The 18,124-nt window shown below is 38.7% G+C and overlaps 1 protein-coding gene across 4 annotated transcripts in view; it reads left to right on the top strand.

The window, feature by feature from the left end:
• CA8 (carbonic anhydrase 8) overlaps nucleotides 1–14,447 on the top strand; it is an 82,153-nt gene extending 67,706 nt beyond the window's left edge. For 2 of the 4 annotated variants that reach the window (XM_061438807.1, XM_061438806.1), the window contains exon 9: nucleotides 13,739–14,447. The gene's annotated coding sequence lies outside the window, so the exon portion shown is untranslated. Of the gene's footprint in view, nucleotides 1–5,306; nucleotides 8,966–13,738 lie in introns of those variants that run through there. The other 2 variants (XM_061438809.1, XM_061438808.1) reach the window with 1 other exon arrangement.
• The last annotated feature ends 3,677 nt before the right edge of the window (nucleotides 14,448–18,124 follow it).

Here is an 18,124-nt window from a genome sequence, read left to right as displayed (position 1 = left end):
CGAGACTTATTATTCCCATGAATTACCTGGGACTTTTTATATTACCATTTAAGAAGTATGAACTATGGTTTTGTACTTGTTTGAAGAGTTCACATGTAACTCATCCAGATCCAAGGCTAGTTCAGATTTCTGGGAGCCAGTTTACCCATCGAACTTTATGGGTGTAGGAGAACCAAACCGTAGGCACAGCAAATCAGAAATAAGACCAAGCTTTCTGACCAGTTTCTTTGCTGCCCTTGGCATAATAATGTGACTTCAAAGACCCAGAAAGGGACTCTGCCCAAATATGTGGGTAAATTTGACACAGGGATCTTTCAGAAATACTTACTTTTTTCTTCTTCCATTTTTTCGTTTTCTAATCTATTGGGAGCACACTTACCATTTCCCCTTTTAAGGGAGGGAAAGGAGATGATCTAGAATTTTTTGACATTGGTTTTTACAGAAAACAATTATGATTAGCTATAGTTACTGCAAACATGTGTGCAGTTTAACAATATTTGAGTCACAGGGGATTCAGGCAAATATATGAACAGTCAGGATAGCTTTCTAAAAACTGACTCATATTTAATGAAACAAACAGGCAAGTAATTATTTCATTGGAAGGTTAGTATTATAGTGTTTGATGCTACCTGTGACATTTATTACATCTAAGAAGACGATGTTATAAATTGCAAAAGTACACATGGGGAAGAGTTGAGTACAGTCTGAACATAACTTCAGGTTCTATCATAATATTGATATTAACCTTCAAATGAAATAATTACTTGCCTGTTTGTTTCATTAAATATTAGCCAATTATTAGAAAGCTATTCTGTTTAAAAATTTGCCTATTTCCCCTGTGACTCAGTTTAATTGTTAAGCAGAACACATGTTTACAGTAACTATAGTTAGTTATAATTATTTTCTGTAAAAACCAATGCCACAGAATTCTAATTAAGGGGAAACTATAAGTGTGCTCCAAATATATTAGAAAAAAAGAAAAAGGTAAGAAGAGAAAAGATAAGTAAGTATCTCTGAATGATTCTTGTGTCAAACTTACCCTCATATTTGGGCAGAGACCTTTTCTGGGTCTTCGAAGTCACATTCAGACTATACTGAATTCTTCCTTATGTATACTTTTGCAGTTAATAACGTTGTCTTCTTAAGTTTAATAAATACTATAGCTAGCATCAATTTGTTATCAGTTTTCTTTTATAACCTGACAAAGTTGGAGGTTAGAAAAGGCCAAGCCATTATGGAAAAGGAGGGGCTGTGTGGGGAAGGGATAATGTCAACTCTGAATGACCAAGTAGGCAAAAGCTATTATCCTTCCAGGATAAATGGAAATCTCAGAGCCATATTTTTAGTCAATAGAACTTGGACTTGACTCACTCTAATAATTTAATATGATATACAGCATTAGGGTGAGAAATGAGAGCTCAATGGATATAGCTGTTTTCTATTTACTATATCATATAGAATTGTCCAAAAATGAATGAATTTCCTAAAGGACTTCAAAATGATTTCAAGAAAAGGCCAAAATACCAAGGGTACTCAGCCCATCTATTATGTGTTTATTGTATGATATAAAAGTTGTTATTAACCCAAGAATGAAAAATATCAAAACTGTATAGACATTTCTTCAAGATGACCAAAGAAGGAAAATAATCCTTACTTCCATATCTGTCTCTTTTTTTGTGTGTATTGAAATGTTAATAATTTATTGAGGGTAAGATTGCTGAAATGATTTATCCCTCCCCCTTCACTTGAATTTAAACAAAATTGTATTTGGGAGGAAGAAAAGAAAACATTTTGAGTCATGGGTCAGCTTTTATGTTGAACATTAATATGTTAGGATACCTTAAGTATAGTAGATTTTGTTATTTTAAACTTCATATATTTTCCATAAGAAAGACACCAAGACCAGGTTCATCTCACCTAAACATGTTGTACTGTGTCTCTTTCCTCATGGATGCTCATTATTGGTATTTCCTCAAAGCAATTTTTAAATTTTGTTTGTCCAGTTTGTGGCTTATTAAGAAAAGATTATTCACAAAGAAGTATTCATTTCATTTTCCACCATCAGTTCTTTCCAGCTCTTCTTTTCCATGATGAAGTTCATAGATACTTTGTTGTTATTCAGTCGCTCAGTCATGTCTGACTCTTTGCAACCCCATGGACTGCAGCGTGCCAGGCTTCCCTGTCCCTCGCCATCTCCTGGAACTTGCTCAAATTCATGTCCATTGAATTGGTGATGCCATCCAAACATCTCGTCTTTTGTCATCCCGTCTGTCAAAACTTAGGAAAGCATGTTTGTCATAACCCAGAAACTATGAAAACCCAGCACAGAAAGGGACCTTGCCAGAGGGCACTTGCTGTTGGAGTCCTCATGGTTCAGCCTAGTGGGCCTCCTCTCTTTGTAGGTGAATCACCTACACCCTGAGCCTCTGTTACCCCCGAATGCAGATAACCCTCATTTATATGCCTGCACCAGGCCTCCCTGTTAAGCTCTGGAATTGGATGCCCAGCTGTTTGCATGACTTTTCTTCTGCATGTGCCAAAGACCTATATACTGAGTTTCAGACTCAGTATATAAAAGATTGAATTTATGATCTTCCTTTTTTTTAAAAAAAAATTCTTTTGTTTCTATTCAAATCCACTTGGTTACTTTTGTGTGTTTTTCAAAAAATATTGAATTTTATTTATTTATTTGACTCCGCCAGGTATTAGTTGCAGCACATGGGATCTCTTTTAGTTGCAGCATGTGGGATCTAGTCCCCTGGCCAGGGATGCAACCCAGGCCCCCTGCATTGGGAGCATGGAGTCTTAGTCACTGGCCCACCAGAGAAGTGCCGTGATCATGATTTGCAGACTAGCCTTTCTTCCAGTTTTCTCATGGTCCGTCCATATTGCTGCAAATGACATTATTTCATTCTTTTTATGGCCAAGTAATATTCCATTGTGTATATCTAATACATCTTCTTTTCCATTCCTCTGTTGATGGACATTTAGAATGCTTCCACATCCTGGCTATTGTAAATAGTGTGGCAGTGAAAACTGGGGTGGATGCATCTTTTTAAATTATATATGTATGTATCTTTTTGAACTATCTCTCAGTGTATGCCCAAGAGTGGGATTGCTGGGTCATATGGTAACTCATATGGAAAGCTCAGCAGCGGCCACAGGACTGGAAAAGGTCAGTTTTCATTCCAGTCCCAAAGGCAATGCCAAAGAATGTTCAAACTACCGCACAATTGCACTCATCTCACAGGCTAGTAAAGTGATGCTTAAAATTCTCCAGGCCAGGCTTCAGCAATATGTGAATCGTGAATTTCCAGATGTTCAAGCTGGATTTAGAAAAGGCAGAGGAACCAGAGATCAAATTGCCAACATCTGCTGGATCATGGAAAAAGCAAGAGAGTTTCAGAAAAACATCTATTTCTGCTTTATTGACTATGCCAAAGCCTTTGACTGCGTGGATCACAATAAACTGTGGAAAATTCTTCAAGAGATGGGAATACCAGACCACCTGACCTGCCTCTTAAGAAACCTGTATGCAGGTCAGGAAGCAACAGTTAGAACTGGACATGAAACAACAGACTGGTTCCAAATAGGAAAAGGAGTTCGTCAAGGCTGTATATTGTCACTCTGCTTATTTAACTTATATGCAGAGTACATCATGAGAAACACTGGGCTGGAGAAAGCACAAGCTGGAATCAAGATTGCCGGGAGAAATATCAATAACCTCATATATGCAGATGACACCACCCTTATGGCAGAAAGTGAAGAACTAGAGAGCCTCTGGATGAAAGTGAAAGTGGAGAGTGAAAAAGTTGGCTTAAAGCTCAGCATTCAGATAACAAAGATCATGGAGATAACAAAGATCATGGCATGTGGTCTCATCACTTCATGGGAAATAGATGGGGAAACAGTGGAAACAGTGGCTGACTTTATTTTTGGGGGCTCCAAAATCACTGCAGATGGTGATTGCAGCCATGAAATTAAAAGACACTTGCTCCTTGGAAGGAAAGTTATGACCAACCTAGATAGCATATTCAAAAGCAGAGACATTACTTTGCCAACAAAGGTCTGTCTAGTCAAGGCTATGGTTTTTCCAGCGGTCATGTATGGATGTGAGAGTTGGACTATAAAGAAAGCTGAGTGCCGAAGAATTGATGCTTTTGAACTGTGGTGTTGGAGAAGAGTCTTGAGAGTTCCTTGGACTGCAAGGAGATCCAACCAGTCCATCCTAAAGGAGATCAGTCTTGAGTATTCGTTGGAAGGACTGATGTTGAAGCTGAAACTCCAATATTTTGGCCACCTGATGCAAAGAGCTGACTCATTTGAAAAGACTGTGATGCTGGGAAAGATCGAAGGCAGGAGGAGAAGGGAATGACAGAGGATGAGACGGTTGGATGGCATCACTGACTCGATGGACATGGGTTTGGGTAGACTCCCAGAGTTGGTGATGGACAGGGAGGCCTGGTGTGCTGCAGTTCATGGTGTCACAAAAAGTTGGACACGACTGAGCGACCGAACTGAACTGAACTGAACTGATGATAACTCTATTTTTAGTCTTGTAAGGAACCTTTGTATACATTCTCCATAGTGGCTGTACCAATTTACATTCCCACAAACAGTGCAGGAGGGTACCTTTTTCTTCACACTCCTCCCTTATTTACTGCTTGTAGTCTTTTTATGATGGCCATTCTGATCATTCTGATCCTTCAGTTTTAATTAAACAAACATGCCAGTTAAAACTAGTTTTGGTAGCATACAATGCTAAAATAGTCTAGACAATGCCCAATATCTTATACAGAATCTGAAATATTTGTTGGATAATATGGAGGTTTCTCCTATCAAGAGATTTGACGCTATGTAATATCATTCTCAGGCTTCCCTGGTAGCTCAGCTGATAAAGAAACCGTCTGCATTGCAGGAGACCCTGGTTCAATCCCTGGGTGGGGAAGATCCCCTGGAGAAGGGATAGGCTACCCACTCCAGTATTAATGGGCTTCCCTGGCAGCTCAGATGGTTAAGAATCCACCTGCAATGTGGGAGACCTGGGTTTGATCCCTGGGTTGGGAAGATCTCCTGGAGTAGGGCATGGCAACTTACTCTAGTATTCTTGCCCAGAGAATCCCCATGGACAGAGGATCCTGATGGGCTACAGTCCATGAGGTCCAAAGAGTCGGACACGACTGAGCGATTAAGCACAGCAATACCATTCTCAGAATAAATTAATTGTTAAACTAATAAAACCATGTTGGTTTTGGATGAGTCTATTTTCTATCATGTCTGTATAGTCAAAGCTGTGATTTTTCCAGTATTCATTTACAGATGTGAGAGCTGGACCATAAAGCAAGCTGAGTGCTGAACAATTGATGATTTTGAACTGTGACTCTGGAGAAGACTCTTGAGGGTCCCTTGGATTGCAAGGCGACCAAACCAGTCAATACTAAAGGAAATCAACCCTGAATATTTATTGGAAGAACTGATGCTGAAGCTGAAGCTCCAGTACTTTGGTCACCTAATGCAAAGAGCCAACTCTTCGGAAAAGACGCTGATGCTGGGAAAGATTGAAGGCAGGAGGACAAGGGAATGACAGAATATGAGATGCTTGGATGGCATCACAGACTCAATGGACATGAGTTTGAATAAACTCTGGGAGATGGTGACAGGGAAGTCTGTGGGGTCGCAAACAGACACGGCTTATCGACTGGAAAAAAACAAATTTTCTATTACATTGCTTCTTTAAATGCCTGCACAATTTCTGAATTCTTATACTTTTAGTGGTTAGAAACTCATAAGTTTTGAGGGCTTGTCTGTAGAATATATTTTCAAAGACATCTTAGAAGCATGGAGTTGAATTGGATCTCAGAAAGTTATTTAATCTAGTCTTCTGCCTGAAGAGGCCTTCAGCTAAATTATTACAGATGGTTGATTTCCATATCTAGGAACAAGCAAACAAACCTTCATTGTATGAGATAACTACTTCAGAGGTTTTTTATTTTAACTCCTGCATAATGCAAAAGGAAAAATAAAAACAAAAAACCTCAAGAAATAGTCTCCTGGTAAAGTATGAACTGAATTGGAGCACCATTTTGATAGTAATATTTTTTATGGTTTACCATAAATGAATATTTTTGATGAATGTATTCCAAGATTTATGTTTTTCTTGTGTTAGCAGCATGTGAGATTTCCAGTAACCTTTATGGTACAGAGAAACTCATGTAATTTTTCACAAACATGAATGAATGTTGATTCTAATTTTAGTCAGGGTACAACCAATGGTTCTCTAATGGTATCTTTTATTTCAATAATAATTATATTTAGTGGGTCCCAGCAATAAAATCACTGTAATGAGGAATAAAAGATTGTAAATATGAATAACAGTGTTATTAATCATCTAAATTAGTCATTTATGGCACATTTCTGGACCTGAAATATTTCCATAGGAAATAATGCTAAAATCCACATTTACTTATAATTAGACATAATACAAACCTTCTCCTTAAAATAGTTGCTCAAATCCCAATTCAGCTTAATTTCATTGACTTTGATTTCTGGACTGAAAGCATTAAACTTGAACCTAGTGAAAAATGTGTAATATGTGCATTCAATTAAGAAGTAATTAGATACTCAATCACCCTTACAACACACTTGGGATTAGGGAAGAAGGAAGAAAAATGTGACTCACTGTTGTGTATAAAACAGTTTTGTTAATGAGTTGAGTGCTAATTGAGATTGAGAAAGTGTCAAAAAAGCATAAGGTAGATTGGCTTGGGAAGAACTTTAAAAGCTAAGTTTAGTGGTTTATGATACTTTGGTGCAGAAGAGTTGGATATGACTTAGCAGTTAAACAATAATATGTATGCAATATACAAAGCAACCTGATGTGTTCTTGAGTTTTGGTTAAAGTTTAAAAATGTGTTTATTATTTTATTTTGACTGTGCTGGGTCTTTGTTGCAGTTTACAGGCTTCTTGCGGCAGCTTCTCTTGTTGCGGAGCACGGTCTCTAGGTGTGTGGGTGTCAGTACTTGCGGCTCTCAGTCTCTGGAGCACAAGCTTAGTACTTGTGGCACACAGGCTGAGTCGCTCGGCAGCACGTGGGATCTTCCTGGACCAGGGATGGAACCCATGTCCCCTGCACTGGCAGGCAGATTTTTTACCATGAACCACCAGAGAAACCCTACACCTTCATTCTAAGTAACACATTCTAGTGAGCGATGACAGGAAAGAATGAACGCTGTTTTGTGTTTCAGACCCTGGGCTATATTTTATCTCATTCAATCCTCACATTGATCTCGTGAGTCATGTTCTTTCAATTCCATTTTAGAAATAAAGACCCTAAGTCAGAGGGGTTGAGTAACTTGCTCAGGTCACAGACAGTACACTGCAAACCCAAGGTTCACACCCAGGTAGGTTTCACTGCAAACCCTGAGCTCTTTTCACTGCACATTTCAAATAACAAAGGGCAGATAATCCTTGCATATCTTTGCCTCCTTATCTCTCTTTTAAAAAAATTTATTAATTTATTTATTGGCTGCACCACAAAGCATGTGGGATCTTAGCTTCTTGACCAGGGGGGATTGAACCTGTGCTTTATACATTAGAAGGTAGAGTCTTGACCACTGGACCACCAGGGAAGTCCTTCCTTATCTCTTTAGATAGGTTCCTAGGATTGAGATTTCTAGGGAAAAAGGACATCCAAGCTTTCATTTTTGGTATCACATTGCTAATATCCCCAGTTGGTGCTCAGTCACTCAGTCGTGTCTGACTCTTTGTGACCCCATGGACTGTAGGCAGCCAGGCTCCTCTGTCCATGGGATTTCCCAGGCAAGATACTGGAGTGGGTTGCCATTCTCTTCTCCAGGGAATCTTCCCAACCCAAGGACTGAACCCACGTCTCTTGTGTCTCCTGAATTGGCAAGTGGATTCTTTACCAATAGTGCCACCTGGGAAGCCCCAATATCCCCTAAGTGTTAGGCTAATTTATGCTTGCATCATGGGTTCAAGGTGTTTTGCCCTTTTAAAAATCAGTCACTTTATACTTTTCACCCCTTTCTCATCGCCTTTTTTACTCCTCACTGTCTTGAAATGTGTTCATCTCCATTTACCTATTGAAATTTCTGTGGCAAGAGTCACTCTTTGATTTTCTTTCTGTTCTTTGTCCCTGTGTCTCTAAATAGAATACATGTTCGTGGCAGAAAATTCAAATAATACACAAAAGAATGAAGCAACAAGCGTCTCTCAAACCCTCCTCTCAGTGACTAGCACTGGGTTGAAAGTGGAGGCCCCCGGTGGCACAGCGGTGGATGGATGGCTTGGGTTTCATTCTGACTCCACCACCAGTTAGCTGTGTGACCTTGACAAAGTTACTGATATCTCTGAGTCTCATTCTTTCTTTTAAAAAAATTCTTTAATATTTTTTATTGTAGTATAAAGACTCTGCTTTTGGAGATTTTTTACTGAATTATCTTACTTAAAGAGGGACACGGCAGTGGGTTATCAATTGGCTGAACCAAACTCCCTGGAACAAAGGTCAGCCAAGCAACTCTGCAACTTCTAAGAAGGACACGCGTGCACATGTGCTTTTTTATTTTTGAGAGCTTTTCAGGAAGTTCTTCAATGGTAATTTGATTTGCGCTCATTCCCTAGGGTGTCTTCATAGAAGATAATTTAAGGTTCAGAAATAGTCACATGAAAGATAGCATCTGTTATAATTATATTGAAATAGCTGATGATTTAGAAGACTTCTTAAGATTATGGCCTTACTTCAAGGTCTCATTATGAACAATGATCATTGGGTAATAGAAAATTTCCTTTTATAGTTAAACTTTCTTATTATTTATATATAGATAAATGAGTATTTGGAAGAAGTCCTAAGGAGGGAGAAAGTCAGCCTGATTACCTTTGTATATTCCAAATGTCATTTCTTTAGATTATTATACCAGATAAATTAAAAAAAAATTTTTTTTACAATATTGTGTTGGTTTCTGTCATACAACAACATGAATCAGCCATAATTATATATATATCCCCCTCCAGTTGAGCCTCCCTCTCCTTCCCCCATCCCAGCTCTCTAGGTGATCACAGAGCACAGAGCTGAGCTCCCTGTGTTTCATAGCAACTTCTCACCAGCTATCCGCTTTACACATGACAGCGTATATATGTTGATGCTATTTCTCCATTTGTCCCACTCTCTCCCTTCCCCACTGTGTCCACAAGTCCATTCTGTACATCTGTGTCACCTTTCCTTCCCTGCAAGTAAATTTATGTTCTGATTACCAAATGATAGAATTATTAGAGAAAGTTTAGAAAATATACACGGAGAAGGCGATGGCACCCGACTCCAGTACTCTTGCCTGGAAAATCCCATGGATGGAGGAGCCTAGTAGGGTGCAGTCCATGGGGTCGTGAAGAGTCGGACACGACTGACTTCACTTTCACTTTCACTTTCATGCATTGGAGAAGGAAATGGCAACCCACTCCAGTGTTCTTGCCTGGAGAATCCCAGGGACAGGGGAGCCTGTTGGGCTGCTGTCTATGGGGTTGCACAGAGTCAGACACGACTGAAGCGACTTAGCAGCAGCAGCAGCAGCAGAAAATATACAAATGCATAAAAAGGAGCTTATGTATCAAATCATGCTAATCCATTAAATAGAAAGGCCTTTAGTTTTGTTTCCGCCATGAAGTGTGTTAAAATAACAGGAAAGAGTTTTTTTTTTTTTAAAGTGTCAAAACTTACAAGAATAGAGAAAACAAAAGAAGAGACGGCAGGAACGGTATTTTGGAAGCAGGTGGTTGTGCGGGAATGGATTTATCACACACAAGGAACAAGGCTGTTTACATGACAGTATCTCTCAAAGTCCCAGGAATTGGTGGCAACGGATGTGTCTAGAAGTTGAAGGAGGCTCAAATCATCCGGACTTGTTAGTAGCTGTTGGAGAAGCAGTTACATCTCTAGGAGCCCTTCTAATCTGTGGTGAATCCCCGTAAGTCCTTATGCTGTGATGAAGGGAGAGTTCCTCTCTTAGAGCACTGAGGCTCGATTGAGGGTTGGGAAACCTTTCTGAAGACTGGGGGATTAAGTAACATCTTTATTGTGCACCTCCTCCCCTACTCATCCATCAGTACCCTGGCAGGAAGACGTCTACTCAAACAGCAGATGTGCTTGACCAAAGTAATCCAAGAAAACAGATGTGGGATCCAGGAAACAGAAGATCCCCAGAGTGATGGTGAAGTGAGGTGGCCAGCGTGGAGGGTGTGAGTCTGGATATTAGCAGGCGAGAAGGTTCTAGAAGAGCTTTCTCCAGAAATACAGAGTTGACAGACTGCATGATATGTCTTAACTTCTTGAGAGGAGAGTCAGACAATTGTAGGCAATTTGGGATTGAGTACTTAGGTGAGGAAAGCTTGAGATAACGATTCATTCCAGAGAAAACAAAAAGTTGTGCAAGAAAGGAAAATGAATGATATATTAATACTGGTAGTTCAGCTCTGAATAATATTTTCGTGTTTGCTAAGTTACTTCAGTGGTGTCTGACTCTTTGCGACCCTGTGGACTGTAGCCTGCCAGGCTTCTCTGTAAACTGGAGTGGGTTTGAATTCCCTCCTCCAGAGAATTTTCCCAACCCAGGGATCAAACCTGCGTCTTTTATGTCTCCTGCATTCTCAGGTGGGTTCTTTACCATAACACCACCTGGGAAGCCGGATAATATTTACATCATCACAATAAAAGAAATTGAATATTGATCCAACCGAAATTGCTCTATACTGTATTGGGAGGTTGAAGGGAAGGGTTTACAGTGTGTGATGTGTGTGTGTGATGTGTGTGTGTGATGTGTGTGTGTGATGTGTGTGTGTGATGTGTGTGTGTGTGTGTGTGTCTAGAGGGGTGGTGGCTGACAGAAGGAAAAGAGGATCCGTCTATCTGTCTTTTGTCTAATTGATGTTTTGGACCATGGTAGCTTAATTTTTTTGCTTCCCTCATGGCTCAGATGGTAAATAATCTACCTGCAATGCAGGAAACCCAGGTTTGATCTCTTGAGTTGGGAATATCCCTTGGAGGAGGGAACGGCAACCCACTCCATTATTCTTGCCTGGAGAATCCCCATGGACAGAGGAGCCTGATGGGCTACAGTCCATGGAATTGCAAAGAACTGGACACAACTGAGTGATTAAGCACAGCGCACACAGCTTAATTTTTAGAATAATTGGATATATTCTTAAAATGAAATTGAATTACTTTCATAAACTTGGAATCTCCACCTCTAGAACACCCTTTCCCAAATGTGTTCTGCAGAGCAGTGTTCCCTCGAGGTGTTTGTTAAATCAAGAGGTGACTGTTCCCCTACATTTGGGGAATCCTGAATATGATATTTTCCTTTTGGAGATTAACAATGCACATTAGCATATTAGAGACAGATGATTTTGTATGAAATAATCATGTTTTACTCAATTTGATCAGAGTTTTCACTGTTTTTTTGACTATAGATCCATTTTTTCCCACCTAACTTCCAGAGTTATGTGAAACATATTTCAGCAAGTGGCAGGGGGGCCTACAGTTTATTTTCCTTTTTCAAAAAATTCATGCATGCTGACCTTTAGGCTTCCTTTAAAAAGCTCTAAAATTCTGAGGCTTGACAATGTGGATCATCAGTTAGTTTTATGTCAGTCACTTTGATTTATAATTTGTTGGGTTATAGTTGTCAAATGCATATATAAACAGCATCCTATTTTACCTTCAAAATCATATCTTTGAGGCATAATCTTAAAATATTTGATCATGGCTCACTATCTTATTTGAAATTTAATTTGGAAATATATACCCTAGCATTATTAATGTTTTCTAATAAATTGTTCTATATAGGGAATACCAGACCACCTGACCTGCCTCTTGAGAAACCTATATGCAGGTCAGGAAGCAACAGTTAGAACTGGACATAGAACAACAGACTGGTTCCAAATAGGAAAAGGAGTACATCAAGGCTACATATTGTCACTCTGCTTATTTAACTTATATGTGGAGTACATCATGAGAAACATTGGGCTGGAGGAAGCACAAGCTGGAATCAAGATTGCCAGGAGAAATATCAATAACCTCAGATACGCAGATGACACCACCCTTATGGCAAAAAGTGAAGAAGAACTAGAGAGCCTCTTGATGAAAGTGAAAGAAGAGAGTGAAAAAGTTGGCTTAAAGCTCAACATTTGGAAAACTAAGATCATGGCGTCTGGTCCTATCACTTCATGGGAAATAGATGGGGAAACAGTGGAAACAGTGGCTGACTTTATTTTTCTGGGCTCCAAAATTACTGCAGATGGTGACTGCAGCCATGAAATTAAAAGACGCTTACTCCTTGGAAGGAAAGTTACGACCAACCTAGACAGCATCTTAAAAAGCAGAGACATTACTTTGCCAACAAAGGTCCGTCTAGTCAAGGCTATGGTTTTTCCAGTGGTCATGTATGGATGTGATAGTTGAAATATAAAGAAAGCCGAGCGCCGAAGAATTGATGCTTTTAAACTGTGGTGTTGGAGAAGACTCTTGAGAGTCCCTTAGACTGCAAGGAGATCCAACCAGTCCATCTTAAGGGAGATCAGTCCTGGGTGTTCATTGGTAGGACTGATGTTGAAGCTGAAACTCCAATACTTTGGCCACCTGATGCGAAGAGCTGATTCATTTGAAAAGACCCTGATGCTGGGAGGGATTGAGGGCAGAAGGAGAAGGGGACAACAGAGGATGAGATGGTTGGATGGCATCACCGACTCAATGGACATGGGTTTGGGTGGACTCCCGGAGTTGGTGATGGACACAGAGGCCTGGCATGCTGAGGTTCATGGGGTCACAAAGAGTTGAACACCACTGAACGATTGAAGTGAACTGAACTGATGTGAATATATACATACATGTGTGGTCATGTGTATGTACATATATACAAGGAAATCCATACATGTATCATGTATGAACAATTTTAAAGTATTTTATCATAGTTTATTAAAAAAGGAAATTGCGTAGTTTTTCTCTAGTTTTTTTTCCTACAGTGAATGTTCTTACACATAAATTTTTATATAATTAGGTGATTGTATCTCTATCATAAGTTTCAAGAAGTGTAATTCTGGGTGAAAAGTATATGCATAATTTTAATAGATATTTGTTGCCCAAAAAACTGGACTAGTTCATATTCAACAACTGTATGAACCAGTTGTGTTTCCCCAGCCCATCTGTTGTAACACGAGTAGATGTATTGAATGAAAATCTTAGCTGATATTATTTTCTAAATGAGAAGACTCTTAGTTATCTCAAAATGTCTGCTTGTTTCCTGTGTTATTCTGTATTTATTATTTCTTCATTTATTCAATAGAATTTGGGGACTAGGAAGAAGTGGTCTTTGTGCTTAGTTACCACCTGCCATTATTACACCCAAAATTAATGACAACAACTAAAAGCTTTATTTATTATTTTGCATGACATACAAATTTTTTATTTAGAAAACAGTTCAAGCATTCATTTATTTGGCTTGAAAATACATGTTTCTATGAAATTTTGCATTAATAGATTCTGTCAAAGAAAGAAATGTGGAAAAATTGCAGAGGTGACAGACATGAGCATGAAGATATTTTTGAAATTTCCACATTTTCTTACAAAACTTCTCGTTGTTGCTGTCTCCTGTTGGACTGTAGAAAAGACTTTTCAGTTTGCTGTGGAAGAATATCAGTAACGTAATTGACTCCTTTTTTTTTGCCTTGAAGGAGGAAGACAATGGTCCTATGGTGTTCTTGGATAAGAAACGGAAACTTTGAGCTGCAGCTTCGGTTTATCCTCAGAGCCTGCATTGTTTTCTTCGTCTAAGCCAACTGTGATGGACATCTGCGACAGTTGCCTGTACACGAGCTCTAATGAAATGTTAGAAATGGCTGTACATTCAAATGGAGCCCCATATTCTGTATCCACATCACTGCTGCTAGTATTCACATTTTTGCACTTACTGTTTATTGCTTATGTGTAGAGGAAATGAAACTAGTTTTCAGAGTTATTGTTAATATGAATGCATATATATCATGTATTAACACTGAGACAGGAAAAATACATTTCCAGCATTTGCAGTCCTTCATTTCCTGTCTCCAACAGAAAATTCACTCATTCGGAGAATAATGTAATTCTTGATAATAAAATGAAAGTTCTGATCAAGAGCAGCATACAGCTTCAAAATGGAATGTGAAGGATTAGTAAAAATCTTATCCTGTGTTACTTTTCAACCCTCATACCATGATTAATGTCAGGGTGATTTGTTATAAAACATAATTTGGGAGTTAATGCAAGAACATAATACTTACTTTATATATTACTTTCTTAGACGATTTAATTGAATATACGAATCTAATCGTACTTGACATATGAGAAGCTGTGGTTTCTAGAAATTTGAGAAAGGTGTAAGAAATAAATTGGATAAAAAGCAGATACTTTATTTTTATTTTATAGCTTTATTTTCCATAATAGAAACATAAATTTAATAGTATGGCATAATAATTAAGTGGTGTACATTTTATGTCTTTAAAATATTTTATTCTATAGGTTTCACATCAGTATATTGAGATATTTCTTTCGAAGATGATCAATATCTTTATTTTAATTAATATTAAGTGCTACTGGCAAATTTAAGCGTATGCTTAGATGTGATTAGATGTGGCAGAACGAGATAATTTATGTAAAGCAGTAGAGTGCCTGGCACAAAGCTAGTACTTAGTACATGTTATTAGTCGTCATTATAATTATTCTTGTAAAACTAATGACTTCAGTAACATAGACCCAATTTTGAGGGATTTCATGATACAAAATATCAAAGTTAGAAATAATACAGATGGAATTAGGAAGTATGTGTTGAGAGATTTTAGATGTGTTGGGTGGAGGTTGTAATAATGAAAAGCATTAAATGCAAATAAAAAAAAATCACACCAAATATCCCTGAAAATGGAAGCCAAGATGGTTCATGGTGGAGACTTGGGCAGTGGAGTCATAGCTCTGGAGCTGTGGGTGGGGATAGTGGTTTGCATCTTGTGGATTGACTCTCCTGCTTTTCAAGCAGTGTTCTGGGTCAGGCGAAGCCTCTGGTTTTTGTGGCTTGTCTCGCCCAGCATGAAACTTCCACCGTATGAATAAACTGAGGTTAAGGTGAGCAAGGTCCTGGTATTCTCAGTCTGCCTCTGGGTGGAAAACCTCTGCTCTGTGAGTGGGGGTTGGGTGGAGGAAGGGGGCTTAGGGGCTCTTGAAAGTTAGCCTCTGTAAACCTTTTAAGGATCCTTTGATTGAGGTTTGAGGGAAGAAGGAACCCCATCTTCCTGGCCATACCCACCTAAAATGGGTATTTAATCCTACTAAACTGGAATGAGTGTGTTTATGGCTCAGATTCCAAATAATCTTACTGAGATTCAGGAGAGTTTTCTTGAATACATTTTTCTCCATTTGTTGCATGTCCTTAGGAAAATTTCTGGACACTTTGCATTTCTTCTCCTTTTTTTTTTTTTAATTAAAGTTTTTCTTCTGGACTATTTTTGAAGTTTGTACTGAATTTGCAACAATATTGTTTCTTTCTTCTTTTTTTTAAATGTTTTTGTGTTTTGCCCATGAGGCATGTGGGATCTTAGCTTCCTGACCAGGGATTGAACCTGCACCTCCTGCATTGAAAGGCAAAATCTTAATCACTGGACCACTAGGGAAGTTCTCCCCTCACTTTTTAAAAAAATTGTCAGGTATGGTTATATCACTGGGAGCAGGTCTGTGGAGCTTCTCATGTGGCCATTCTGGCTATAATGCTCTGTCATCTAAGATGGTACATTACTCAAAAGCTTAGGCTGTCAAGTTCCTTTTGGAATTTTCACTTGAGTAAGCAAAATTGTGTGTCAAATACCATCATTGTGATTGAGGGTAGACTCATGCTTTTGGATACCTTAAAGTTTCTTGAAAGTGAAGTTGACATAACAATAATAGTCATTAACCTACTGTGTTTATTACTTACTCTGAAATTTTCTCCATTTTATTTTTCTATTTAATTAAGAGCAATTAATTAGTATGTGCTGATTAATGACTTTCAAGTCTGACCTCTACAAGACTGTGCCTCAAGATAGCATGTGCATGAAGAGGCACCCCAGAAACCTCATTTTCCTTAGAATGCATGCACTTCTGTTAGAGTATATTAATATAGCAGATATCGCTATGATAAAACGCAACCTCTACTTTTTTTCATACAGAATATTATTTGTATCATAGTGTAGGGTATTATGTAAAAGATGAGGCATTCTACATCAATGATGTAACACAATCCCTAAAGAGAGGCTCACAGAAACATTTGTTCCTCTTGCTGCATTCCCTCCTTTGTTTAGAGGTGTTTTCTTCTGCTACTTTTCTTTTTTTTTTTAATTTTTGGCAGTGTTGGGTCTTCATTGCGGTGCTCAAGGTCTTCTTTAGTTGGGGCACACTGTTCTAGTCGTCCCTGCAATGTTATTCACCAGTCAGGGCTAGATGTGGGATCTTGGTCCCCTGACCAGGAATGGAAGCACATCCCCTGCCGTGGAACGTGGACTCTTAACCACTGGACCAGCAGGAAGTCTCTCCTGTGCCACTTCTGTGTGACCCTGGCAACTGACACTCAGGTCATGCGGTGGTGACACATGACCCTTCACATGGGTTTTTCTTTTTCTTTTTTTTTAAGAATAATAACAACATAGAAGAAAAAGTTTTATTGGAAACTTTATGTTGTGTTTGACTTATATTACACTTTAATAAAGTATACTAGAAATTTTCTAATTCTGGTTATATAGGAATACCCATTTGGGGATGATGCTATTGAGTTTTAAGAAACTTTTCAATTTCTAAAACTTCAATGAATCTGCATGAATGACTGACCTTGTAAGGCTTTTACACATCTACCATCCAATGCAACACTGTAGTTTTAGTGAGTCAATAAAATTAAGGAATTTCTTAGCGCTGCTCCAAAGACCTATATACGCTTGTGTCATTCCCTTTTGGTCTGGATTCATTTCCAGAATGACTCTACCGCAAAATTCCTTTGATAAACTTTGATTGCTTTCAATTTACATTGGAATTCAGTCAACTTCAATAGGAATTTTCTTCTGAAATTATATTAGAATCTGGCCCAAAGGGATTTAAAAAAAATGCATAATAAAGTCTATACATTGCATGAAAAACATGTTATCTTTTATAACATAAAGATGCTTCTTTGTGGCATAAAGAAAATCTGCAGTGTTATTATAGCAAAAGACTGGGATGAAAATTAACTCCTGGAAATTTCAATCATATTAAATAAATTTCCTAATAGAAGCTGTTTTCAGCAAATCTTGTTTGAATAAAATAATCTTAAGAAAATCTTTATAATTAACATGTTTCCCCTTACTCTTCTACTCATACTTAGAAATGATCTGTATATGATATAGTTCCAAAAATTCAAGAGATATGTTTGAGGCCCTATTAGACAATTCACTTGCGTGTCTAGTGAAGTCTCTTATAAGGATTTTGCCTCTTAAGCTCAATAGTTACGATGGTCAACCTCAAATTTTCATACATAACCAGAAACGTGAAGCAGTTTGGAAAATACAGGGACTAGGTAAGAGAAACCTATACTTCCACAGATCTTGGTTTTCTATATCCACAGAAAAGAAATGTGAATGCAGTTTTTCTTGTGGGTCAATTGGCTTTTCTAGGAGGAGGAATTAATGCTTCCAAAGCACCAAGGAGGTGATTTTCTCATTTACATAAGTGTGAGAAATGTTCTAGGTGGTACCCTCTTGTGCCAGATAAGTACAGGAGAGCAGTTAACTCCAAGGAGCCGGGCATCTCCCAGAGCCTGGGGCCACGCTTACTGTTAGTCCTTGCATGAAACTGTTTATTGGAAAACATTTCATGGACGTTGTGCTGCTGCTGCTGCTAAGTCGCTTCAGTCATGTCCGACTCTGTGCGACCCCATAGACGGCAGCCCACCAGGCTCCACCGTGCCTGGGATTCTCCAGGCAAGAACACTGGAGGGGGTTGCCATTTCCTTCTCCAATGCATGAAAGTGAAAAGTGAAAGTGAAGTTGCTCAGTCGAGTCCGACTCTTCGCGACCTCATAGACTGCAGCCCAC

This window comes from Bos javanicus, chromosome 14, assembly GCF_032452875.1.
Source record: "Bos javanicus breed banteng chromosome 14, ARS-OSU_banteng_1.0, whole genome shotgun sequence".
In the NCBI taxonomy this organism is placed as follows: Eukaryota; Metazoa; Chordata; class Mammalia; order Artiodactyla; family Bovidae; genus Bos; species Bos javanicus.
This window is presented reverse-complemented; position numbering and strand designations above follow the sequence as displayed.